Genomic DNA, 27,427 nt, shown 5'->3' on the forward strand with positions numbered 1-27,427 from the left:
CACTCGTGTTACCCACCAGTCTCTTCGGAGGCGTGGGTTCAAATCTTACCGCTGGTATACGATTATGTTTGAAAGACTACAGTGTGAAAAGACATCAAAAATGCAGTTTTTGGTGGAAAAATTTATTCTCTTTTAGAAATAATTAATTTTAGTTACTATAGATTTTTAACCCAATTAATTTCCTTTAAAATGAGCTATTGAACAACCCTAGCTATCTCTGGATACAAAAAAAGAAAAAAAGAAAAAAATATCCCGTTTGTGGAGAATAACGTGGTTCAAGTCAATTTTCTTGATTTTCAAGACAATATATTTCCCTTGCTGTTCAAGCCAAGGGACAGAAAGTTTCCTATACAGGGGTTTCGGACAAGGCGGTTCTAATGCTGTACTTTTTGTTTTGATCTGACTCCTTTGTTAGGAACTATGGGCTTTTATATTTCTTAACATTGGACGTGACCGTCTCTTACTAGGTTGCTAGCTACCGCTGCAACCCGGATGATAGAGTTCGTTCTTTATTATAATGAAAAATTAAGTTTTCCGTAAAAAATAATTAATTTAAAAGAAAATTAAGTAAAAATAGCACTAGATGTAGAGGTTTCCTTTAAAATGAGCTATTGAACAACTCTCTACAATGTCCTAGTGCCAAGCTATCTGTGGAAAAGAAGAAGAAGAAGAAAGAAAGAAAAAATATCCCGTTTGTGGGGTATTTTTCTTGGCCGAGTGGTCCAAGGCGCTGGTGTTAGTCACTAGTCTCTTCGGAAATGTGGGTTCAAATCCTACCACTGGTATACGATTATGACGTCATTGATCAATCTTTAATATGAAATATGCGATTTTTCGTAAAAAACTGATTCTATTTTAAAAATACATTGTTTTAAGCACAAAATGTTTTTAACCCAATTAATTTCATTTAAAATGAGCCATTGAAAAAATTTCTACGATGTTCCAGTGCCAAGCTATCTGTGGAAAAGAAGAAGAAAGAAAAAAATATCCCCTTTGTGGAGAATAACATGGTAAAAGTCAATTTCCTTGATTTTCAAGCCAATATATATTCTTTGTTATTCACGCCAAATGGCGGTAAGTTTTCATTACAGGAATTTTGGACAAGGCGATACTAATGGTGTACTTTTTTTTTGATCTGACTCTTTTTTTAGGAGTTATGGGTTTTTGTATTTCTTAATATTGGACGTGATCGTCTCTTACTAGGTTGCTAGCTACCGCTGCAACCCGGATAACAACTTTGAACTGAGATGAAAAAAAAAAATTTCTTCCAGGAGACAAATAGTAAAACTAATTATAAAATTTTCATGTATTTTTGTTGTTTAAATTAAGAAATTACTATTACTGATTAGGCATCATAGATATTTTTTGCAGTTTACATAATAATTTTAGCGATTAAGCCAAAAAAGAAAATTTTGGTTCCAGGAGTTTTGGTTACTATTGAGACAAGTAGCTGTTATTACTATAGAGTTCATTACCATGAACTGTTTGATTGCTTCAAAATTCAAATATCTTCGAAAAGACTGCAGCATGAAAATACATCAAAAATGCAATTTTTTTGACAAAATTGATTCTACTTTAAGAAGTTTTTTATTTTTAATTACAAAAGGCACTAGATGTTGCAATTTCCTTTAAAATGAGCTATTATACAGCTCTCTATGATTTTCCAGTGCCCAACTAGCTGAGAAGGAAAATCAAGCGGAAAGAATCTGAGAAAGAAGTCGTATCTGACTATTTCAAAGAAGAAAAAGCCTTAGGCTTTTTCCTGTTTGTATCCGGGTTGCAGCGGTAGCTAGAAGCCTAGTAATAATAATAATAATAATAAATAATCCGGGGTGAAGCGATAGTTAGCAACCTACTAAGAGACTATCACGTCCAATGTTAAGATATATCAAAACCCATAACTCCTAAGAAAAAGGTCAGATCAAAACAAAAAGTACACCATAAGAACCGCCATGTCTGAAACCCCTGTATAGGAGACTATCTGTCACTTGGCTTGAACAGCAATGGAAATATATTGGCTTGAAAATCAAGAAAATTGACTTTAACCTTGTTATTCCCCACAAACGACATATTTTTTTTCTTTCTCTTTTTTTTCTTTTCCACAGATAGCTTGGCACTGGAACATCGTAGAGAGTTGTTCAATGGCTCATTTTGAAGGTCAGTAATTGGGCTAAAAATATTTTGTAACTAAAATAAATTATTTCTAAAAGAGAATAAATTTTAACACTAAAAACTGCATTTTTGATGTCTTTTCATACTGCAGTCTTTTCAAAGATATTTGATTTTTGTACATAATAATCGTGTATATCAGCGGTAAGATTTGAACCCACGCCTCCGAAGAAACTGGCGGCTAACACCAGCGCCTTTGACCACTCGGCCACGCTGCCTCTCATAGCTATATATATGGGAATCAGGGTTGCAGCAGTAGCTAGCAGCCTAATAAGAGACGATTATTCCAATGCTAAGAAATATAAGAACCCGGAACTCCTAAAAATAGAGTCAGATCAAAACAAAAGTACATCATTAGAACCACCTTGTCTGAAACCCTACTAGATAAATATTTATCTAGTATTATAAAGATTATAATAATTTTAATCTTTTATTTTGTATATTTTTCGTAATCCCGGTAAAACATTCGTAAAATTTTTCTCAATTTACAAATTTCAGCCTGTGCGTTCTTTGCAGCTTGTGTAAACTGCAAAAGTATTCATGGTATCCGAGCAATAGTTTGAATTTTTTAATTCAAGCTAAAAAAATACCTTAAAATGTTAAAATTAGTTTTGTTTTTGGAGTTATTATACGTAATTTAAAAAAACAGTACTATACAAAAACAGAGACATCTTGAAAAGAGAAAAGCAAAGGTATTCAACCGAAAAGGCGAATCGAGATGCAAAAATTGAGTGACAAACATTGTTATTATAAAGATGAAATTTGTAGAGATGTGAAAATTAATAGTGAAAAAAAGCGTTATTTTATGATGATGAAGGTTATAGACATGCGAAAATTGATAGTGAAAAACAGTGTTACTATAATGATGAAGTTTAAAGACATGCGAAAACTGATAATGACAAACATCTTTATTATAATGATGAAGTTACATAAAGTATCGACGTGGTTCATTATAATCTGGGTTGCAGCTGTACCTAGCAACCTAGTAAGAGACGATCACGTCCAATATTAAGAAATATAAAAACCCTAACTCCTAAAAAAAAAGAGTCAGATCAAAGCAAAAAGTACACCATTAGAACTGCCTTGTCCGAAACCCCTGTATAGTAAACTTTCTGTTATTTGGCTTGAACAACAAAGGGAAATATATTGGCTTGAAAATCAAGAAAATAAAGAACGATCTCTTGCCTATAGTAACTGATACATAGTGGCTCCAGGGGTAGCTGCAAGCTATCCAGATTGCAGCAGTATCTAGGTTGCAGCGGCAGCTGTAACCTGGATATATTATATATATCCAGGATATATATATACATATATTTGATCTCCCTTCAAAGAGAGATTGGTCACTCTCTGAAACCGAAGAATCTATACAACTATACCCTCCAGAGGAAACAGATTCATCTTCACCACTTTCATCGCCTGATCCTATTCTATTAGGTTCGTCTTCATCCTTGCTTTTTAAACTTGTATCGCTCTCTTTCTTTGGAGCCTCACCACTTTCTTCGTGAGAATTCAGCTTAGCGAATTTAAATTTTAAATCGCTTTTTCCAATTTGGCTCTGGTAAGTTTTTAATTTTTCCGTCAGTGAGTTTGTATGTCGTATAGAATCTATTATTGCTTTTCGTAATTTGAAGCTTTTCTTCAATTTTTTCACAATCTCTTTGTCAAGTTTCTCGAACGAATCAACCTGCTTACTTCCAACCATTTTTTCAATTTTTGACAAAATGTACATCTGACCTGAATAGTCATTTTTCAGTTCCACTTTTTTAGCATCATACCCTCCAGAGGTAACATTTCTGTCGTTGGTATTTTCATCAACTGATGCTTGTGCTGCATTAGGTTTGTCTTCATCCTCCCTGTTTAAGTTGGAATCACTCTCTTCTTTTGTAGACTCGTTATTTTTGTTGGGATGATTAGAAATGCTAACTAAAGGCTTTTTTTTGTATTGCACACACTGTTCGGATATTTGGTGTTGATTCATTCCAGTTGGAAGCTGTTGGCCTTCATCGTCACTCTCAGAAACTGAAGAATCATCACTACTATATCCTCCAGAGGAAATAGATTCCCCGTTGGCCCTTTCACCTCCTGATGCTGATTCTTGAATATACAAAGCCAGACCTAGATGATTCCAACTATTGGTTATCAAGTTTTTCAGCTGAGAAGTCTTATGTTCATCAGCAAGTGTGGTAAAGTATACTGGAATCTGTCTATGGGTTTCTAATGCCGAATCAATATATCCGTTATTAATTTGTATATCAATAGCCTTAAGTTGACATAAAATGGCCTTTGGGCTTTTGAGGCGACCGTAATAGTAACTGGCTTGCATGAAACTGTCTGCTGCTTCAAAAAAATTGTTGTTAATATGTTGAATATTTGCAATTTTTTCAATGGCTTTCGCAGCTTCTTCCCAATTATCTAAAGTTACGAAAATGTTGGCAGCTCTTTTGTATAATTCAAGTATGTCATCTTTAGATTTGCCAAAATTAGCTATAAAAATCTCATTTGCATTTACTGAATATTTATTCATTTTTTCAAGCAACATTTCTATTACTTTAGATTGAAACCGCGTGTCAAGTATCAAGAACATATCAAGAATCAAAACTAACTTTAAAATTTTCACGTATTTTTCTAGTTTTAATTTAAAAATTTAAATTATTGCTCAGACACCATAAATATTTTTGCAATTTATATAATATCTTTAGCGTTCCATGAAATAAAATTATTTTATTTAAAATTTTTAGGAATTACTCTAGTTTCAATTCACCAATCAGATGTTTTGCTAAAACTCTAAAGGAGTTACTATATTTTATATAACAATATCTACATGCTTTTGGTTATATTAAAAATACTATTTTGATCTTCATATGCAAAATGATATTAATACTATTATTGCTGTATATTAATGCTGTTACAGTGCTGCACAAAAATACCGTTTTTCGTGAAATGTTGATTCTATTTACTATGTGTAGTGTTTGTTTATTACTAGATTTCAGCTATATCCGATGACACTAGCATATACCCCATTTATAATGATGTGTATTGATCCTTTATGTACAGTTTTTCGTAAAAAAATGATTATATTGTATAAAGAATCAGTCAAGTTATCCGGGTTGCAGCGGTAGCTAGAAACCTAGTAAGAGACGAACACGCCCAATAGTAAAAAATAAGATAGTCTATAATTTCTAAAACTAGAATCAGATCAATAAGCAAATTACACTATTAGAACCGCAATGTCCAATATCCATATATAGGAAACTTACCGTCCGTTGGCTTGAAAAACAAGGAAAATAGATTGGCTGGAAAATTAAGAAAAGTGGCTGAAACCACAATGTATAAGAAACTTTCTGTCATTTGACTTTAACAGCAAGGGAAATATATTGGCTTAAAAATCAAGAAAAGTGGCGGTTACTACAACATTCTGCCGAAACGGCATATTTTTTTTTCTTTCTTCTTTCTCTTCCATAGACAGCTTGGCAATGGAACATCGTAGAGAGTTGTTCAATGGCTCATTTTAAAGGAAATCTCTAGATCTAGTGCCATTCGTACTTAATTTTTTTTTTTAAATTAATTATTTTTTACAAAAAACTTAATTTTTTATATACAACATTGATCAATGACGTCATAGTCGTTGGATGTAGTTAGTACGTAAAGGCTCGATCATCGAATTTAAGCTGAAACTAAGTAAAGGACAATTATGTCTCCATATATTCACAGTGATGTATAAGATTTTCCATTACATCTATAAACTGTTCCACAGTTGCCGGTCCATACCTTGGAAGCTTTTCATTAAATATGCAACATGTCATTTAGATATTACTATGAAGTCTTGCGAAAGCATTATCCATTCTTTCAGAGATAATTTTAATCTTTAATTTTGAATATTTTTCGTTATCCAGGTAAAACATTCGTAAAATTTTTCTCAATTTACAAAGATCAGCCTGCATTGTTGCCATCTTTTTGGACTTCTGAATACAATTTTTAATTGTGTCCTTATGCGTTTTTTGCAGCTTTTGTAAACTGCAAAAATATCCATGGTATCCGAGCAATAGTTTGAATATTTCAATTCAAGCTAGAAAAATACCTTAAAATGTTAAAATTAGTTTTATTTTTTACATGAAAGAACGATCTGTAGTCCATAGTAACTTAAGTGTTAAAAGCAGTGCTTCCATTTCTACTATATTTTAGTAGACTACTTTATTTTAAATGTTTCTCCTCTAATATTTTTAGACCTACTTTAGTACTTTATTTCTACTTTAAATTTAGATTTTCCACTTTTCCTTGACGAGCTTATGGATTTTTTTTACGGAAACAGGAGTTTTGAATACAACGGTAGGATTTTCGCAAAAGTGATTGACAAACGTTTTAGTTTTTGTTAGACTTGATAAATCCGGTAAATTTGAAACAAAATAACTAACGGGGAAGAACTGAAGTTTTGATTTTTGGAACTGGGTGGCATCCATCAAGACGCCAAGTGGAGTGCTAAAATTCACTAGCGTTATTCATGTTATTCGGTTTATTTCTGGACTTCCCTGCTCAAATATTGTTGTGGAATCCGGGTTGCAGCGGTAGCTAGCAACCTAGTAAGAGACGATCACCTCCAATGTTAAGAAATATAAAACCCCCCAACTCCTAAAAAAAGAGTCAGATCAAAACAAAAAGTACACCATTAGAACCGCCTTGTCCGAATCCTCTATAAAGGAAACTTACCGCCCTTTGGCTTGAATAACAAAGAAAATATATTGGCTTGAAAATCAAGAAAATAGACTTTTACCACGTTATTCTCCACAAACGGGATATTTTTTTCTTTCCGCTTGATTTTTCTCCTCAGCTAGCTGGGCACTGGAAAATCATAGAGAGCTGTATAATAGCTCATTTTAAAGGAAATTGCAACATCTAGTCACTTTTGTATTTAAAAATAAAATACTTTTTAAAGTAGAATCAATTTTGTCAAAAAAATTGCATTTTTGATGTAATTTCATACTCCAGTCTTTTCAAAGATATTTGAATTTTGAAGCAATAAAACAGTCCATGGTAATGAACTCTATAGTAATAATAGCTACTTGTCTCAATAGTAACCGAAACTCCTGGAACCAAAATTTTCTTTTTTGGCTTAACCGCTAAAATTATTATGTAAACTGCAAAAATATTTATTATGCGTAATCAGTAATAGTAATTTTTTAATTTAATATAATAAAGATCAAACTCTTCCCCATACTAACTTCCATACGCAACTTCACTATAGTTAAGATTACAGTATTTATATTTTCCGGGTTGCAGCGGTAGCTAGCAACCTAGTAAGAGATGATCACCTCCAATGTTAAGAAATATAAAACCCCCCAACTCCTAAAAAAAGAGTCAGATCAAAACAAAAAGTACATCATTAGAACCGCCTTGTCCGAATCCTCTATAAAGGAAACTTACTGCCCTTTGGCTTGAATAACAAAGAAAATATATTGGCTTGAAAATCAAGAAAATTGACTTTTACCACGTTATTCTCCACAAACGGGATATTTTTTTCTTTCCGCTTGATTTTACTCCTCAGCTAGCTGGGCACTGGAAAATCATAGATCCGGATTGCAGCGGTAGCTAGCAACCTAGTAAGAGACGATCACGTCCAATGTTAAGAAATATAAAAACCCATAGTTCCTAACAAAGGAGTCAGATCAAAACAAAAAGTACACCATTAGAACCGCCTTGTCCGAAACCCCTGTATAGGAAACTTTCTGTCCCTTGGCTTGAACAGCAAGGGAAATATATTGGCTTGAAAATCAAGAAAATTGACTTTAACCACGTTATTCTCCCCAAACGGGATATTTTTTTCTCTTTTCTTTTTTTTTTCTCTTTTCCACAGATAGCTTGGCACTGGAACATCGTAGAGGGTTGTTCAATAGCTCATTTTAAAGGAAATTAATTGGGTTAAAAATCTATAGTAACTAAAATAAATTGTTTCTAAAAGAGAATAAATTTTTCCACCAAAAACTGCATTTTTGATGTCTTTTCACACTGCAGTCTTTCAAACATAATCGTATACCAGTGGTAAGATTTGAACCCACGCCTCCGAAGAGACTGGTGGCTAACACCAGTGTCTTGGACCACTCGGCCAGGCTGCCTCTCATAAATAAATATATATGTGAATTTGGGTTGCAGCAGTAGCTAGCAACCTAGTAAGAGACGATCAGTCCCATGCTAAGAAATATAACAAAACTCCTAAAAATAGAGTAAGATCAAAACAAAAGTACATCATTAGAACTACCTTGCCTGAAACTCTACTAGATAAATAATGAATGTCGTCATAGCTTTATATTAGAGCTATGACGTGAATAGAAAAACACGAAATTATATTGTTGTTTATGATGACGTCATGAAATAATATCATTGCGCCATGACGTCAATAAAATCATTACGCCGTGACGTCATAATTACTACTTAAGAATGACAAAGATGTAAATTCTCTCATTCTTGATTAGAATAATGGTTAGATTGAAGCAAGCTATACGCAATTTGAAAAAACAGTACTACACAAACAACAGAGATAGTATCTTGAAAACAGAAAAGCAAAGGTATTGAACTGACCAGGCGCATCGAGAAGTAAAAATTGAGAGAGCAAAACAAAGGTATTCAACCGACCAGGCGTATCGAGAAGTAATAATTGAGAGAGCAAAACAAAGGTATTCAACCAACCAGGCGTATCGAGAAGTAAAAATTGAGCAGGCTAGACAAAAGATCAAGGAGCGTTATCACAATGATAAAGATTACAGAGAAGCAAGAATTGAGCAGGCTAGACAAAAGAGCAAGATGTGTTGTCACAATGATGAAGATTATAGACATGCAAAAATTGAGACAGCCAAACAAAAGTTCAAGGAGAGTTATCACAAAGATGAAGATTACCACATCAAATATAAGAAAAACCAGAAGCAAAGGTATTCAACCGTCCAGGTGTATCGAGAAGTAAAAATTGAGACAGCCAAACAAAAGATCAAGGAGCGTTACTGGGGTGACAAAATCTATAATGAAAAAATTAAATTCTCTGCGAGGTTGTACCGAAGAACGCATAAGGACAAAGGGAAAAATTACATTCAGAAATACAAGAAGATGGCAAAAATGCAGGCTGATCTTTGTAAATTGTTACATTAAAAGACGATCACTGAAATAACAAACCATTCCATATATTGGACTTAGTTAGCTACTTGATTGTTTGAGTTTCGTCTCTTACTATTTAAAAGAAGAAAAAGCCGTAGGCTTTTTTCTGTTTGTATTTATAGTTAAAAAACGAACTCAAGTCCAAAGAAACTGAACACTGTGGTTCATTCATATTCTTCATTATTTTAGCTAGAATGTAAATAAACAAGTTTCTTTTTTAAATTTTAAATTGAAAAGATAGTGCTTTTAATTCAACATATTAAAAGTTTTCCCCAACGGAGAATCGAACCCCCTTCTCCCAGGTAACAAGTGGGCATACTTACAATTAGACTATCAAAGACTTATAAAATAAAAGTTACATATAAGATATGATAATACTTTTTTAATCCGGGTTACATAAAGGCTCGATCATCGAATTTTCCGGGTTGCACCGGTAGCTAGCAATCCGGGTTGCAGCGGTAGCTAGCAACCTAGTAAGAGACGATCACGTCCAATGTTAAGAAATATAAAAACCCCTAACTCCTGATAAAAGAGTCAGATCAAAACAAAAATTACACCATTAGAACCACCTTGTCCAAAACCCATATTAAGGAAACTTATCACTCTTTGGCTTGAATAACAAAGAAAATATATCGGCTTGAAAATCAAGAAAATTGACTTTAACCACGTTATTCTCCACAAACGGGAGATTTTTTTCTTTCCGCTTGATTTTCCTCCTCAACTAGCTGGGCACAGGAAAATCATAGAGAGCTGTATAATAGCTCATTTTAAAGGAAATTGCAACATCTAGTCACTTTTGTAATTAAAAATAAAATACTTTTTAAAGTAGAATCAATTTTGTCAAAAAATTGCATTTCTGATGTATTTTCATACTGCAGTCTTTTCAAAGATATTTGAATTTTGAAGCAACCAAATCCGGGTTGCAGCGGTAGCTAGCAATCCGGGTTGCAGCGGTAGCTAGCAACCTAGTAAGAGACGATCACGTCCAATGTTAAGAAATATAAAAACCCCTAACTCCTGAGAAAAGAGTCAGATCAAAACAAAAATTACACCATTAGAACTGCCTTGTCCAAAACTCCTATTAAGGAAACTTATCACTCTTTGGCTTGAATAACAAAGAAAATATATTGGCTTGAAAATCAAGAAAATTGTCTTTAACCACGTTATTCTCCACAAACGGGATATTTTATTCTTTCCGCTTGATTGTCCTCCTTAACTAGCTGGGCACTGGAAAATCATAGAGAGCTGTATAATAGCTCATTTTAAAGGAAATTGCAACATCTAGTCACTTTTGTAATTAAAATCTAGAAACCCCTATATTAAGAGACCCCTAGTAAGAGACGATCACCTCCAATGTTAAGAAATATAAACCCCCCCAACTCCTAAAAAAACAGTCAGATCAAAACAAAAAGTAAACCATTAGAACCGCCTTGTCCGAATCCTCTATAAAGGAAACTTACCGCCTTTTGGCTTGAATAACAAAGAAAATATATTGGCTTGAAAATCAAGAAAATAGACTTTTACCACGTTATTCTCCACAAATGGGATATTTTTTTCTTTCCGCTTGATTTTTCTCCTCAGCTAGCTGGGCACTGGAAAATCATAGAGAGCTGTATAATAGCTCATTTTAAAGGAAATTGCAACATCTAGTCACTTTTGTATTTAAAAATAAAATAGTTTTTAAAGTAGAATCAATTTTGTCAAAAAAATTGCATTTTTGATGTAATTTCATACTGCAGTCTTTTCAAAGATATTTGAATTTTGAAGCAATAAAACAGTCCATGGTAATGAACTCTATAGTAATAATAGCTATTTGTCTCAATAGTAACCGAAACTCCTGGAACCAAAATTTTCTTTTTTGGCTTAATCGCTAAAATTATTATGTAAACTGCAAAAATATTTATGATGCCTAATCAGTAATAGTAATTTTTTAATTTAATATAATAAAGATCAAACTCTTCCCTATACTAACTTCCATACGCAACTTCACTATAGTTAAGATTACAGTATTTATATTTTCCGGGTTGCAGTGGTAGCTAGCAACCTAGTAAGAGATGATCACCTCCAATGTTAAGAAATATAAAACCCCCCAACTCCTAAAAAAAGAGTCAGATCAAAACAAAAAGTACATCATTAGAACCGCCTTGTCCGAATCCTCTATAAAGGAAACTTACCGCCCTTTGGCTTGAATAACAAAGAAAATATATTGGCTTGAAAATCAAGAAAATTGACTTTTACCACGTTATTCTCCACAAACGGGATATTTTTTTCTTTCCGCTTGATTTTACTCCTCAGCTAGCTGGGCACTGGAAAATCATAGATCCGGATTGCAGCGGTAGCTAGCAACCTAGTAAGAGAGGATTACGTCCAATGTTAAGAAATATAAAAACCCATAGTTCCTAACAGAGGAGTCAGATCAAAACAAAAAGTACACCATTACAACCGCCTTGTCTGAAACCCCTTTATAGGAATCTTTCTGTCCCTTGGCTTGAACAGCAAGGGAAATATATTGGCTTGAAAATCAAGAAAATTGACTTTAACCACGTTATTCTCCCCAAACGGGATATTTTTTTCTCTTTTCTTTTTTTCTCTTTTCCACAGATAGCTTGGCACTGGAACATCGTAGAGGGTTGTTCAATAGGTCATTTTAAAGGAAATTAATTGGGTTAAAAATCTATAGTAACTAAAATAAATTGTTTCTAAAAGAGAATAAATTTTTCCACCAAAAACTGCATTTTTGATGTCTTTTCACACTGCAGTCTTTCAAACATAATCGTATACCAGCGGTAAGATTTGAACCCACGCCTCCGAAGAGACTGGTGGCTAACACCAGTGTCTTGGACCACTCGGCCAGGCTGCCTCTCATATATAAATATATATGTGAATTTGGGTTGCAGCAGTAGCTAGCAACCTAGTAAGAGACGATCAGTCCCATGCTAAGAAATATAACAAAACTCCTAAAAATAGAGTCAGATCAAAACAAAAGTACATCATTAGAACTACCTTGCCTGAAACCCTACTAGATAAATAATGAATGTCGTCATAGCTTTATATTAGAGCTATGACGTGAATAGAAAAACACGAAATTATATTGTTGTTTATGATGACGTCATGAAATAATATCATTGCGCCATGACGTCAATAAAATCATTACGCCGTGACGTCATAATTACTACTAAAGAACGACAAAGATGTAAATTCTCTCAGTCTTGATTAGAATAATGGTTAGATCGAAGCAAGCTATACGCAATTTGAAAAAACAGTACTACACAAACAACAGAGATAGTATCTTGAAAAGAGAAAAGCAAAGGTATTCAACCGACCAGGCGCATCGAGAAGTAAAAATTGAGAGAGCAAAACAAAGGTATTCAACCGACCAGGCGTATCGAGAAGTAATAATTGAGAGAGCAAAACAAAGGTATTCAACCGACCAGGCGTATCGAGAAGTAAAAATTGAGCAGGCTAGACAAAAGATCAAGGAGCGTTATCACAATGATAAAGATTACAGAGAAGCAAGAATTGAGCAGGCTAGACAAAAGAGCAAGATGTGTTATCACAATGATGAAGATTATAGACATGCAAAAATTGAGACAGCCAAACAAAAGTTCAAGGAGAGTTATCACAATGATGAAGATTACCACATCAAATATAAGAAAAACCAGAAGCAAAGGTATTCAACCGTCCAGGTGTATCGAGAAGTAAAAATTGAGACAGCCAAACAAAAGATCAAGGAGCGTTACTGGGGTGACAAAATCTATAATGAAAAAATTAAATTCTCTGCGAGGTTGTACCGAAGAACGCATAAGGACAAAGGGAAAAATTACATTCAGAAATACAAGAAGATGGCAAAAATGCAAGCTGATCTTTGTAAATTGTTACATTAAAAGACGATCACTGAAATAACAAACCATTCCATATATTGGACTTAGTTAGCTACTTGATTGTTTGAGTTTCGTCTCTTACTATTTAAAAGAAGAAAAAGCCGTAGGCTTTTTTCTGTTTGTATTTATAGTTAAAAAACGAACTCAAGTCCAAAGAAACTGAACACTGTGGTTCATTCATATTCTTCATTATTTTAGCTAGAATGTAAATAAACAAGTTTCTTTTTTAAATTTTAAATTGAAAAGATAGTGCTTTTAATTCAACATATTAAAAGTTCTCCCCGACGGAGAATCGAACCCCCTTCTCCCAGGTAACAAGTGGGCATGCTTACCATTAGACTATCAAAGACTTATAAAATAAAAGTTACATATAAGATATGATAATACTTTTTTAATCCGGGTTACATAAAGGCTCGATCATCGAATTTTCCGTGTTGCACCGGTAGCTAGCAATCCGGGTTGCAGCGGTAGCTAGCAACCTAGTAAGAGACGATCACGTCCAATGTTAAGAAATATAAAAACCCCTAACTCCTGAGAAAAGAGTCAGATCAAAACAAAAATTACACCATTAGAACCACCTTGTCCAAAACCCATATTAAGGAAACTTATCACTCTTTGGCTTGAATAACAAAGAAAATATATCGGCTTGAAAATCAAGAAAATTGACTTTAACCACGTTATTCTCCACAAACGGGAGATTTTTTTCTTTCCGCTTGATTTTCCTCCTCAACTAGCTGGGCACAGGAAAATCATTGAGAGCTGTATAATAGCTCATTTTAAAGGAAATTGTAACATCTAGTCACTTTTGTAATTAAAAATAAAATACTTTTTAAAGTAGAATCAATTTTGTCAAAAAACTGCATTTCTGATGTATTTTCATATTGCAGTCTTTTCAAAGATATTTTAATTTTGAAACAATCAAATCTGGGTTGCAGCGGTATCTAGTACGGGTTGCAGCGGTAGCTAGCAACCTAGTAAGAGACGATCACGTCCAATGTTAAGAAATATAAAAACCCCTAACTCCTGAGAAAAGAGTCAGATCAAAACAAAAATTACACCATTAGAACCACCTTGTCCAAAACCCCTATTTAGGAAACTTATCACTCTTTGGCTTGAATAACAAAGAAAATATATTGGCTTGAAAATCGAGAAAATTGTCTTTAACCACGTTATTCTCCACAAACGGGATATTTTTTTCTTTCCGCTTGATTGTCCTCCTCAACTAGCTGGGCACTGGAAAATCATAGAGAGCTGTATAATAGCTCATTTTAAAGTAAATTGCAACATCTAGTCACTTTTGTAATTAAAATCTAGAAACCCCTATATTAAGAGACCCCTAGTAAGAGACGATCACCTCCAATGTTAAGAAATATAAAACCCCCCAACTCCTAAAAAAAGAGTCAGATCAAAACAAAAAGTACACCATTAGAACCGCCTTGTCCGAATCCTCTATAAAGGAAACTTACCGCCTTTTGGCTTGAATAACAAAGAAAATATATTGGCTTGAAAATCAAGAAAATAGACTTTTACCACGTTATTCTCCACAAACGGGATATTTTTTTCTTTCCGCTTGATATTTCTCCTCAGCTAGCTGGGCACTGGCAAATCATAGAGAGCTGTATAATAGCTCATTTTAAAGGAAATTGCAACATCTAGTCACTTTTGTAATTAAAAATAAAATACTTTTTAAAGTAGCATCAATTTTGTCAAAAAAATTGCATTTTTGATGTATTTTCATACTGCATTCTTTTCAAAGATATTTGAATTTTGAAGCAATAAAACAGTTCATGGTAATGAAATCTATAGTAATAATAGCTACTTGTCTCAATAGTAACCGAAACTCCTGGAACCAAAATTTTTTTTTTGGCTTAATCGCTAAAATTATTATGTAAACTGCAAAAATATTTATGATGCCTAATCAGTAATAGTAATTTTTTAATTTAAACAACAAAAATACATGAAAATTCTAAAATTAGTTTTGCTTTTTGTATCCTGGAAGAAAAATTTTTTTCATCGCAGTTCAAATTTATTATTGTATCCTGGAACCAAACTTTTTTTGGTTTGTAACCCGTAAAGTACATATCTGCATATTATTGTCTCATAATTGCAATTATTTTAGTTTTCAGTCCAGAATCGCTAAACTTATTATGTAAACTGCAAAAATATTTATGGTGTCTAACCAATAATAATAATTTTGTAATTCAAACAAGATAAATACCGGAAAATTTTAAAATTAGTTTTGTTTTATGCTAGGTTTTAGATACTCGACACGGGATTTTGTGTACTTAATAATTTTAAACCTTGAAAAAATATGGTCTCACGCGAGTGGAAAAAAAGAAAGAATAACCAAAAAAATTATAATAAAGAACGAACGCTAGCTCATAGGAACTAAAATTATGCTTATTAATTATCCGGGTTGCAGCGGTAGCTAGCAACCTAGTAAGAGACGATCACGTCCAATGTTAAGAAATATAAAACCCCTAACTCCTAAAAAAAGAGTCAGATCAAAACAAAAAGTACACCATTAGAACCGCCTTGTCCGAATCCTCTATAAAGGAAACTTACCGCCTTTTGGCTTGAATAACAAAGAAAATATATTGGCTTGAAAATCAGGAAAATAGACTTTTACCACGTTATTCTCCACAAACGGGATATTTTTTTCTTTCCGCTTGATTTTTCTCCTCAGCTAGCTGGGCACTGGAAAATCATAGAGAGCTGTATAATAGCTCATTTTAAAGGAAATTTCAACATCTAGTCACTTTTGTAATTAAAAATAAAATACTTTTTAAAGTAGAATCAATTTTGTCAAAAAAATTGCATTTTTGATGTATTTTCATACTGCATTCTTTTCAAAGATATTTGAATTTTGAAGCAATAAAACAGTTCATGGTAATGAACTCTATAGTAATAATAGCTAGTTGTCTCAATAGTAACCGAAACTCCTGGAACCAAAATTTTCTTTTTTGGCTTAATCGCTAAAATTATTATGTAAACTGCAAAAATATTTATGATGCCTAATCAGTAATAGTAATTTTTTAATTTAAACAACAAAAATACATGAAAATTCTAAAATTAGTTTTGCTTTTTGTATCCTGGAAGAAAAATTTTTTTCATCTCAGTTCAAATTTATTATTGTATCCTGGAACCAAACTTTTTTTGGTTTGTAACCCGTAAAGTACATATCTCCATATTATTGTCTCATAATTGCAATTATTTTAGTTTTCAGTCCAGAATCGTTAAATTTAATATGTAAACTGCAAAATTATTTATAGTGTCTAACCAATAATAATAATTTTGTAATTCAAACAAGATAAATACCTGAAAATTTTAAAATTAGTTTTGTTTTATGCTAGGTTTTAGATACTCGACACGGGATTTTGTGTACTTAATAATTTTAAACCTTGAAAAAATATGGTCTCACGCGAGTGGAAAAAAAGAAAGAATAACCAAAAAAATTATAATAAAGAACGAACGCTAGCTCATAGGAACTAAAATTATGCTTATTAATTATCCGGGTTGCAGCGGTAGCTAGCAACCTAGTAAGAGACGATCACGTCCAATGTTAAGAAATATAAAACCCCTAACTCCTAGAAAAATAGTCAGATCGAAACAAAAAGTACACCATTAGAACCGCCTTGTCGGAAACCCCGATAAAGGAAAATTACCACCCTTTGGCTTGAATAACAAAGAAAATATATTGGCTTGAAAATCAAGAAAATTGACTTTAACCACGTTATTCTGCACAAACGGGATATTTTTTTCTTTCTTTTGTTTCCAGAGATAGCTTGGCACTGGAACATCGTAGAGAGTTGTTCAATTCTTTGGCAAAGCTTTGGCAAAGCAAGAAATTCTTTGGCAAAGCTTCATAGTAATATCCAAAAGAAATGTTGTCAGTTTAACGTAAAGCTTCCAAGGTATGGATTGGCAACTGCTGAACAGTTAATATATGCAATGTAAAATGTTCGACAACACAGTGAATATACGGAGGCGTACTTCCTAGAAAATTCGTATATTAATTTTGGAAGGAGTAATTGCAGTTTATGCAGCAGCAATAAAAATATATATACAAGCATACCTATCAACAGCGAAGGAAAAGCAATGTTTTTCAATTATGGCGGAAACGAGCCTGTTAGGGTTATTAGTAAATGTGTTTGTAAGACTAATGATTTAGAACAAATTTCTGGAACACCGACTCAAGAAAAAAGCATTTCTAGCTGTGTTTTAAACAGTTCGTTTAGTTCTACTGAATATTTGGCAAAAAATTCTCTGTGTAGTAGAACAAACTGTCCTGAAAAGTACGAGACAACTATTGAAAAATGCTCTAAAACTAGATCTGACAAGGAAATTATGATGGCTGAAGTCACCTATAACAATCTGAGTAAACATTCAAAACCAAAAATTGGGCAGCAGGTTACTTGGCAATGTCACCCTGATATCTGCAAGCTCTATCCGACGGATATTGAATTATGTCAAATTCTTTTTGATATCCTTGAAAATAATATAGCATTAAAATTTTCAACTGACAAATTGGTTAATTTCTACCTTGGCGGCTTGGATTATTGTGAAATCAATTACAGGGACACAAGAAAGCATGGGCATTTTTTATACTGTAGCCCAAATGAGGGATGTCAGAGCTATTTGCGTTCTCTAAGGGCACTAGCTCCACATTTTCCTGTCTTGAACTGTTTCATTAATAGCGTATATAAGGCAGTATCAAAATGTAAGATTATACAACATATTAATCTACTAAAAGTCGAGGGCTCGTACAAGGAACTAAGTCATTACATAGAAGAAGTGTCAAGTAGACTCTGTCGTAATAATAGTCAAGACTTCATTTACGGTGATAGCAATATTAGAGTTTCTGTGGATGAAAATACAATAATAAAATTATTTGGTGAGAGCCTTGATAAGGTAGCTAACATCAGGGATGTATACCCCACAATGCATGGTGACAGTTGTGAGCAGATAAAGACAAAATACCAATTGAAGAGTCTAAGATCCCTTTCAAATAAGAAAGGTTTTGATGTAATGATGGCCACGATTTTAGAACACCTACAACAGGACATACCCAAAGATGACAGAGAACAACTAATTCAATGTACAGGTTGGAAAGAGGATGGCATAGATTCATTCTTTGTCTGTGATTACTGTGCTGGGAAAATGTTGAAAAGTCAGGAGAATGTCCGATCAGTATTAAATAACCTTCATATAGACTGTACACCGGAATGTATAAAGTGTTTAAATAATTTTGAAATGGCAATGATTCGATTTGTAATGCCTTGTCTTACGATCGTCAGATTAGGGCAAGTAACTGCATTGAAGAGACCTAGAACAGAACTTGTTGACGCTCTTAAGGGGAGAATAGTATATCTACCTGTTGATGTGCAAGCAAATGCAGATATTCAGCCTGAAAAACTTCTTAACATTGATAGTTTTGTAGTCATTGTCATTGGTCAGCCTACTTACAACAAGAATGTTTGGACTGCACTAATAGATCTGAGAAAAGTTCATGAAGCACTGTTGTGGTTAAGAGAGAACAACAGTCTCTATAAAACAATACATGCATACACCCTAGAAGATTTAAATAAAATACTTGAAGCACGTCTTGCTGAAAATATAATAAAGAACGACCTCTTGCCTATACTAAATTTTATACGCCACTTAATTTTAGCATAGGATAGTAAATCGACAGATAGCTTGGCACTGGGACATCGTAGAGAGTTGTTTAATGGCTCATTTTAACGAAAATTAAAAAAATTACATTAAAAGACGATCATTGGAATAACATACCACTGAATACATTGGACTTAGTTAGCTACTTGTTTTCTTGTGGTTCGTCTCTTACTATTTCAAAGAAGAAAAAGCCGTAGGCTTTTTCCTGTTTGTAATGATATAGCATAGAATCCGGGTTGCAGCGGTAGCTAGCAACCTAGTAAGAGACGATCACCTCCAATGTTAAGAAATATAAAACCCCCCAACTCGTAAAAAAAGAGTCAGATCAAAACAAAAAGTACACCATTAGAACCGCCTTGTCCGAATCCTCTATAAAGGAAACTTACCGCCCTTTGGCTTGAATAACAAAGAAAATATATTGGCATGAAAATCAAGAAAATAGACTTTTACCACGTTATTCTCCACAAACAGTATAATAAAGATCCAACTCTTGCCTATACTAACTGGTATGGGTCGCTTGACTATAGTGTAGGCTTGTAAAGTTAGATTTAAATTACTGTTTAAGAACGACAAAGACGTAAATGGTCTCATTCATGAATTACATAATGTTTAAATCAAAGCAAGCCACACGCAAGTTAAAAAAACAGTACTACACAAACAACAGAGATAGCGTCTTGAAAAGAGAAAAGCAAATGTGTTCAACCGACCAGGCGTATCGAGAAGTAAAGATTGAGAGAGAAAAACAAAACAGCAAGATGTGTTATCACAATGATGAAGATTACAGACATGCGAAAATTGAGACAGCCAAACAAAAGATCAAGGAACGGTATGGTAATGATGAAGATTACAGAGAAGCAGCAATTGAGCAGGCTAGACAAAATTTCAAGGAGCGTTATCACAATTATAATAAAGAACGACCTCATGCTTTTACTAAATTTTATACGCCACTGAATTATAGTATAGGTTAGTAATTCCACATTTACATTAAAAGACGATCACTGAAATAACAAACCATTCCATACATTGGACTTAGTTAGCAACTTGATTGTTTGAGTTTCGTCTATTACTATTTTAAAGAAGAAAAAGCCGTAGGTTTTTTCCTGTTTGTATTTATAGTTAAAAAACGAACTCAAGTCCAAAGAAACTGAACCCTGTGGTTCATTCATATTATCTTCATTATTTTAGCAGGAATGTAAATAAATACAGTAAAGAACGATCTCTCGTCCATAGTAACTGATATACGGTGGTTTCAGGGGTAGTTACAAGCTATCCAGATTGTAGCTGTATCCAGGTTCTAGCAGCAGCTGTAACCCGTAGTCTCTTTGCTTAACAACAAAGAAAATATGTCGGCTTGTTATTAAAAAAAACCCTAACAAAAAATTAAACTAATTTTAAAATTTTCAGGTATTTTTCCAGTTTTTCTTTACATAAGGGGTCGATAAAGTTATCATCTGGGTTGCAGCGGTAGCTAGCAACCTAGTAAGAGACGATCACGTCCAATGTTCGGAAATATAAAAACCCATAGCTCCTAAAAAAGGAGTCGGATCAAAACAAAAATTACATTAAAGAACGAACTGTAGCCCATAGTAATTCAAGTGTACAGGGAACTAGCATCCGGGTTGCAGCGGTAGCTAGCAACCTAGTAAGAGACGATCACGTCCAATGTTAAGAAATATAAAAACCCCTAACTCCTAAAAAAAGTCAGATCAAAACAAAAATTACACCATTAGAAACGCCTTGTTCGAAACCCCTATAAAGGAAACTTACCGCTCTTTGGCTTGAATAACAAAGAAAATATATTGGCTTGAAAATCAAGAAAATTGACTTTAACCACGTTATTCTCCACAAACGGGATATTTATTTCTTTCTTCTTCTTTTCCACAGATAGCTTAGCACTGGAACATCGTAGAGAGCTGTTCAATGGCTTATTTTAAAGGAAATTAATTGGGTTAAAAACCTTTTGTAACTAAAACAAATTATTTTTAAAACAGGATAAATTTTTCCACTAAAAACTGTATTTTTGATGTCTTTTCAAAGATATTTGATTATTGAAGCAATCAAACAGTTCGTGGTAAAGTTGTATTTAAACTTTATATTCCATAGATAGCTTGGCACTGGAACATCGTAGAGAGTTGTTCAATGGCTCATTTTAAAGGAAATCTCTAGATCTAGTGCTATTTGTACTTAATTTTTTTTTAATTAATTATTTTTGACGAAAAACTTAATTTTTTATATACAAAATTGATCAATGACGTCATAGTCGTTGGATGTAGTTAGTAAATATCCGGGTTTATCCGGGTTGCAGCGGTAGCTAGCAACCTAGTAAGAGACGATCACGTCCAATGTTAAGAAATATAAAAACCCATAGTACCTAAAAAAAGAGTCAGATCAGAACAAAAATTACACCATTAGAACTGCCTTGTCTGAAACCCCTGTATAGGAAACTTTCTGTCCCTTGGCTTGAACAGCAAGGGAAATAAATTGGCTTGAAAATCAAGAAAAGTGGCAGCTACTATAACATTCTGCCTAAACGGGATATTTTTTTCTTTTTTTTTCTTTTTTTGTATCCAGAGATAGCTTGGCACTGGAACATCGTAGAGCGTTGTTCAATAGCTTATTTTAAAGGAAATTAATTGGGTTAAAAATCTATAGTAACTAAAATAAATTATTTCTAAAAGAGAATAAATTTTTCCATCAAAAACTTCATTTTTGATGTCTTTTCACACTGCAGTCTTTCAAAACATAATAGTATACCAGCGGTAAGATTTGAACCCATGCCTCCGAAGAGACTGGTGGCTAACACCAGTGCCTTGGACCACTCGGCCAGGCTGCCTCTTATAATTTGGGTTGCAGCAGTAGCTAGCAACCTAGTAAGAGACGATCAGTCCCATGCTAAGAAATATAAAAACCCAAAACTCCTAAAAATAGAGTAAGATCAAAACAAAAGTACATCATTAGAACTACCTTGTCTGAAACCCAACTAGATAAATAATGAATGTCGTCATAGCTTTATATTAGAGCTATGACGTGAATAGAAAAACACGAAATTATATTGTTGTTTCTGAAGACGTCATGAAATAATACCATTGCGCCATGACGTCATACGCCGTGACGTCATAATTAGTATATAAGAAAAGTCAAAACTGTAAATTTTCTCATTCTTGATTAGATAATGGTTAGATCAAATCCGGGTTGCAGCGGTAGCTAGCAACCTAGTAAGAGACGATCACGTCCAATGTTAAGAAATATAAAAACCCATAGCTCCTAAAAAAGGAGTCAGATCAAAACAAAAAGTACACCATTAGAACCTCCTTATCCGAAACCCCTTTAGAGGAAACTTTCTGTCCCTTGGCTTGATCAGCAAGGGATATATATTGGCTTGAAAGTCAAGAAAATTGACTTTAACCACGTTAGTCTCCCCAAACGGGATATTTTTTTTTTCTTTTTTGTATCCAGAGATAGCTTGGCACTGGAACATCGTAGAGGGTTGTTCAATAGCTCATTTTAAAGGAAATTAATTGGGTTAAAAATCTATAGTAACTAAAATAAATTATTTCTAAAAGAGAATAAATTTTTCCAATAAAAACTGTATTTTTGATGCAGTGACGTCATAATTACTATATAAGAAACGTCAAAACTGTAAATGGTCTCATTCATGAATACATAACGTCATACGCCGTGACGTCATAATTAGTATATAATAAGGAAAGTCAAAACTGAAAATTCTCTCATTCTTGATTAGAATAATGGTTAGATCAAAGCAGGCTATACGCAAGTTGAAAAAAGAGTACTACACAAACAACAGAGATAGTAACTTGAAAAGAAAAAAGCAAAGGTATTCAACCGACCAGGTGTATCGAGAAGTAATAATTGAGAGAGCAAAACAAAGGTATTCAACCGACCAGGCGTATCGAGAAGTAATAATTGAGAGAGCAAAAGAAAACAGCAAGATGTGTTATCACAATGATGAAGATTATAGACATGCAAAAATTGAGACAGCCAAACAAAAGATCAAGGAACGGTATGGTAATGATGAAGATTACCGAAACAAACATAAGAAAAAAGTTGCTACCAGAATAATGGGTAGATACTGGGGTGACAAAAGCTAAAATGAAAAAATTAAATTCTCTGCGAGGTTGTACCGAAGAACGCATAAGGACAAAGGGAAAAATTACATTCAGAAATACAAGAAGATGGCAAAAATGCAGGCTGATCTTCGTAAATTGAGAAACATTTTACGCATGTTTTACCAGGATCACGAAAAGTATTCAAAATTACAGATTAAAATTCTCTTTGAAAGAGCGGATGCTGTTGAAAAGTCGGCTAGAAATGCTTTGGCAAAGCTTCATAGTAATATACAAAAGAAATGTTGTCAGTTTAATGAAAAGCGGAACAGTTTATAGATGCAATGGAAAATGTTCGACAACACAGTGAATATACGGAGGCGTCCTTCTTTGAAAATTCGTATATTAATTTTAGAAGGAGCAATTGCAGTTTATGTAGCAGCAATAAAAAAATATATACAAGCATACCTATCAACAGCGAAGGAAAAGCAATGTTTTTCAATTATGGCAAAAACGAGCCTGTTAGGGTTATTAGTATATGCGTTTGTAAGACTAATGATTTAGAACAAATTCCTGGAACACCGACTCAAGAAAAAAGTATTTCTAACTGTGTTTTAAACAGTTCTTTTAGTTCTACTGAATATTTGGCAAAAAATACATAAAGGCTCGATCATCGAATTTAAGCTGAAACTAAGTAAAGGACAATTATGCCTCCATATATTCACAGTGATGTATAAGATTTCCCATTACATCTGTAAACTGTTCCACAGTTGCCGGTCCATACCTTGGAAGATTTTCACTAAACATGCAACATTTCTTTTGGATATTACTATGAAGTTTTGCGAAAGCATCTCTAGCTGACTTTTCAACAGAATCTATTCTTTCAGAGATAATTTTAATCTTTAATTTTGAATATTTTTCGTAATCCCGGTAAAACATTCGTAAAATTTTTCTCAGTTTACAAAGATCAGCCTGTGCGTTCTTTGCAGCTTGTGTAAACTGCAAAAATATCCATAGTATCCGAGCAATAGTTTGAATATTACAGTAAAGAACAAACTTCGAGCCCATAGTAACTAAAATTAGATTATAATTTCATATTAAAGATTGATCAATGATGTCATAATTGTAGGTTGTAGCCATGTCGTCTCTTACTATTCCAATTAAGAAAACGCCATAGGCTTTTTCTTGTTTGTTATCTTAAAGAACGACCTCTTGCCTATACTAAATTTTATACGCCACTTAATTATAGTATTGATTAGTAATTCAACAGATAGCTTGGCACTGTAACATCGTAGAGAGTTTTTCAATTACTCATTTTAAAGGAAATTAATGGGTTTAAAAACCTTTTTTAATTAAAAGAAATTATTTTTATTGCATTAAGAAATTTTAATTATGTTTTACAATAAAGAACGACACCTTGCCCATGTTAAATAAAACATAAATAGGGATTATATAATTTCCATCAGTATCATGGCTGTAGAGATGGCTGAAACATAGTTACAATAAAAGACGATCAATGGAATAACAAACAATTGCATACATTGGAATTAGCTAGCTACTTGATTGCTTGAGACTCGTCTCTTACTATTTCAAAGAAGAAAAATTACATAAAGGCTCGATCATCGAATTTAAGCTGAAACTAAGTAAAGGACAATTATGCCTCCATATATTCACAGTGATGTATAAGATTTCCCATTACATCTGTAAACTGTTTCACAGTTGCCGGTCCATACCTTGGAAGCTTTTCACTAAACATGCAACATTTGTTTTGGATATTACTATGAAGTTTTGCGAAAGCATCTCTAGCTGACTTTTCAACAAAATCTATTCTTTCAGGGATAATTTTAATCTTTAATTTTGAATAGATTTCGTAATCCCGGTAAAACATTCGTAAAATCCGGGTTGCAGCGGTAGCTAGCAACCTAGTAAGAGACGATCACGTCCAATGTTAAGAAATATAAAAACCCATAGTTCCTAACAAAGGAGTTAGATCAAAATAAAAAGTACACCATTAGAACCGCCTTGTCCGAAACCCCTGTATAGGAAACTTTCTGTCCCTTGGCTTGAACAGCAAGGGAAATATATTGGCTTGAAAATCAAGAAAATTGACTTTAACCACGTTATTCTCCCCAAACGGGATATTCTTTTCTCTTTTCTTTTTTCTTTTCCACAGATAGCTTGGCACTGGAACATCGTAGAGAGTTGTTCAATAGCTCATTTTAAAGGAAATTAATTAGGTTAAAATTCTATAGTAACTAAAATAAATTATTTCTAAAAGAGATTAAATTTTTCCACCAAAAACTGCATTTTTGATGTCTTTTCACACTGCAGTCTTTCAAACATAATTGTGTACCAGCGGTAAGATTTGAACCCACGCCTCCGAAGAGACTGGTGGCTAACACCAGTGTCTTGGACCACTCGGCCAGGCTGCCTCTTATAATTTGGGTTGCAGCAGTAGCTAGCAACCTAGTAAGAGACGATCAGTCCCATGCTAAGAAATATAAAAACCCAAAACTCCTAAAAATAGAGTAAGATCAAAACAAAAGTACATCATTAGAACTACCTTGTCTGAAACCCTACTAGATAAATAATGTTTATAGTAAAGATCGAACTCTTCCCTATACTAACTTGCATACGCAACTTCACTATAGTTAAGATTACAGTATTTATATTATACATCATTATAAATTATAAAAGGTTCAAATCCGGGTTGCAGCGGTAGCTAGCAACCTAGTAAGAGACGATCACGTCCAATGTTAAGAAATATAAAAACCCATAGTTCTTAAAAAAAGAGTCAGATCAAAACAAAAAGTACACCATTAGAACCGCCTTGTCCGAAACCCCTGCATAGTAAAATTTCTGTCCCTTGGCTTGAACAGCAAGGGAAATATATTGGCTTGAAAATCAAGAAAAGTGGCAGCTACTACAACATTCTGCCTAAACGGGATATTTTTATCTTTTTCTCTTTTTTTTTTTCTTTTGTATCCAGAGATAGCTTGGCACTGGAACATCGTAGAGGGTTGTTCAATAGCTCATTTTAAAGGAAATTAATTGGGTTAAAAATCTATAGTAACTAAAATAAATTATTTCTAAAAGAGAATAAATTTTTCCACCAAAAACTGCATTTTGATGTCTTTTCACACTGCAGTCTTTCAAACATAATCGTATACCAGCGGTAAGAATTGAACCCACGCCTCTGAAGAGACTGGTGGCTAACACCAGTGCCTTGGACCACTCGGCCAGGCTGCCTCTCATAAATAAATATATATGTGAATTTGGGTTGCAGCAGTAGCTAGCAACCTAGTAAGAGACGATCAGTCCAATGCTAAGAAATATAAAAACCCAAAACTCCTAAAAATAGAGTCAGATCAAAACAAAAGTACATCATTAGAAATACCTTGTCTGAAACCCTACTAGATAAATAATGAACGTCATCATAGTTTTATATTAGAGTTATGACGTGAATAGAGTGACGTCATAATTAGTATATAAGGAAAGTCAAAACTGAAAATTCTTTCATTCTTGATTAGAATAATGGTTAGATCAAAGCAGGCTATACGCAAGTTGAAGAAAGAGTACTACACAAACAACAGAGATAGAAACTTGAAAAGAAAAAAGCAAAGGTATTCAACCGACCAGGCGTATCGAGAAGTAATAATTGAGAGAGCAAAACAAAACAGCAAGATGTGTTATCACAATGATGAAGATTATAGACATGCAAAAATTGAGACAGCCAAACAAAAGATCAAGGAACGGTATGGTAATGATGAACATTACAGAGAAGCAAGAATTGAGGAGGCTAAACAAAAGATCAAGGAGCGTTATCACAATGATAAACTTTATAGAGAAGCAACAATTGAGCAGGCTAGACAAAAGAGCAGGGAACGTTATCACAATGATGAAGATGATAGACATGCAAAAATTGAGACAGCCAAACAAAAGATCAAGGAACGGTATGGTAATGATGAACATTACAGAGAAGCAAGAATTGAGCAGGCTAGACAAAAGAGCAGGGAACGGTATGATAATGATGAAGATTACCGAAACAAACATAACAAAAAAGTTGCTACCAGAATAATGGGTAGATACTGGGGTGACAAAAGCTATAATGAAAAAATTAAATTCTCTGCGAGGTTGTACCGAAGAACGCATAAGGACAAACGGAAAAATTACATTCAGAAATACAAGAAGATGGCAAAAATGCAGGCTGATCTTCGTAAATTGAGAAACATTTTACGCATGTTTTACCAGGATCACGAAAAGTATTCAAAATTACAGATTAAAATTCTCTTTGAAAGAGCGGATGCTGTTGAAAAGTCGGCTAGAAATTCCTTGGCAAAGCTTCATAGTAATATCCAAAAGAAATGTTGTCAGTTTAATGAAAAGTTTCCAAGGTATGGATTGGCAACTGCGGAACAGTTTACAGATGCAATGGAAAATGTTTGACAACACAGTGAATATACGGAGGCGTACTTCTTTGAAAATTCGTATATTAATTTTGGA

This window comes from Artemia sp. Qi Xiang Cuo, chromosome 7, assembly GCF_049724085.1.
Source record: "Artemia sp. Qi Xiang Cuo chromosome 7, ASM4972408v1, whole genome shotgun sequence".
Lineage (NCBI taxonomy): Eukaryota > Metazoa > Arthropoda > Branchiopoda > Anostraca > Artemiidae > Artemia > Artemia sp. Qi Xiang Cuo.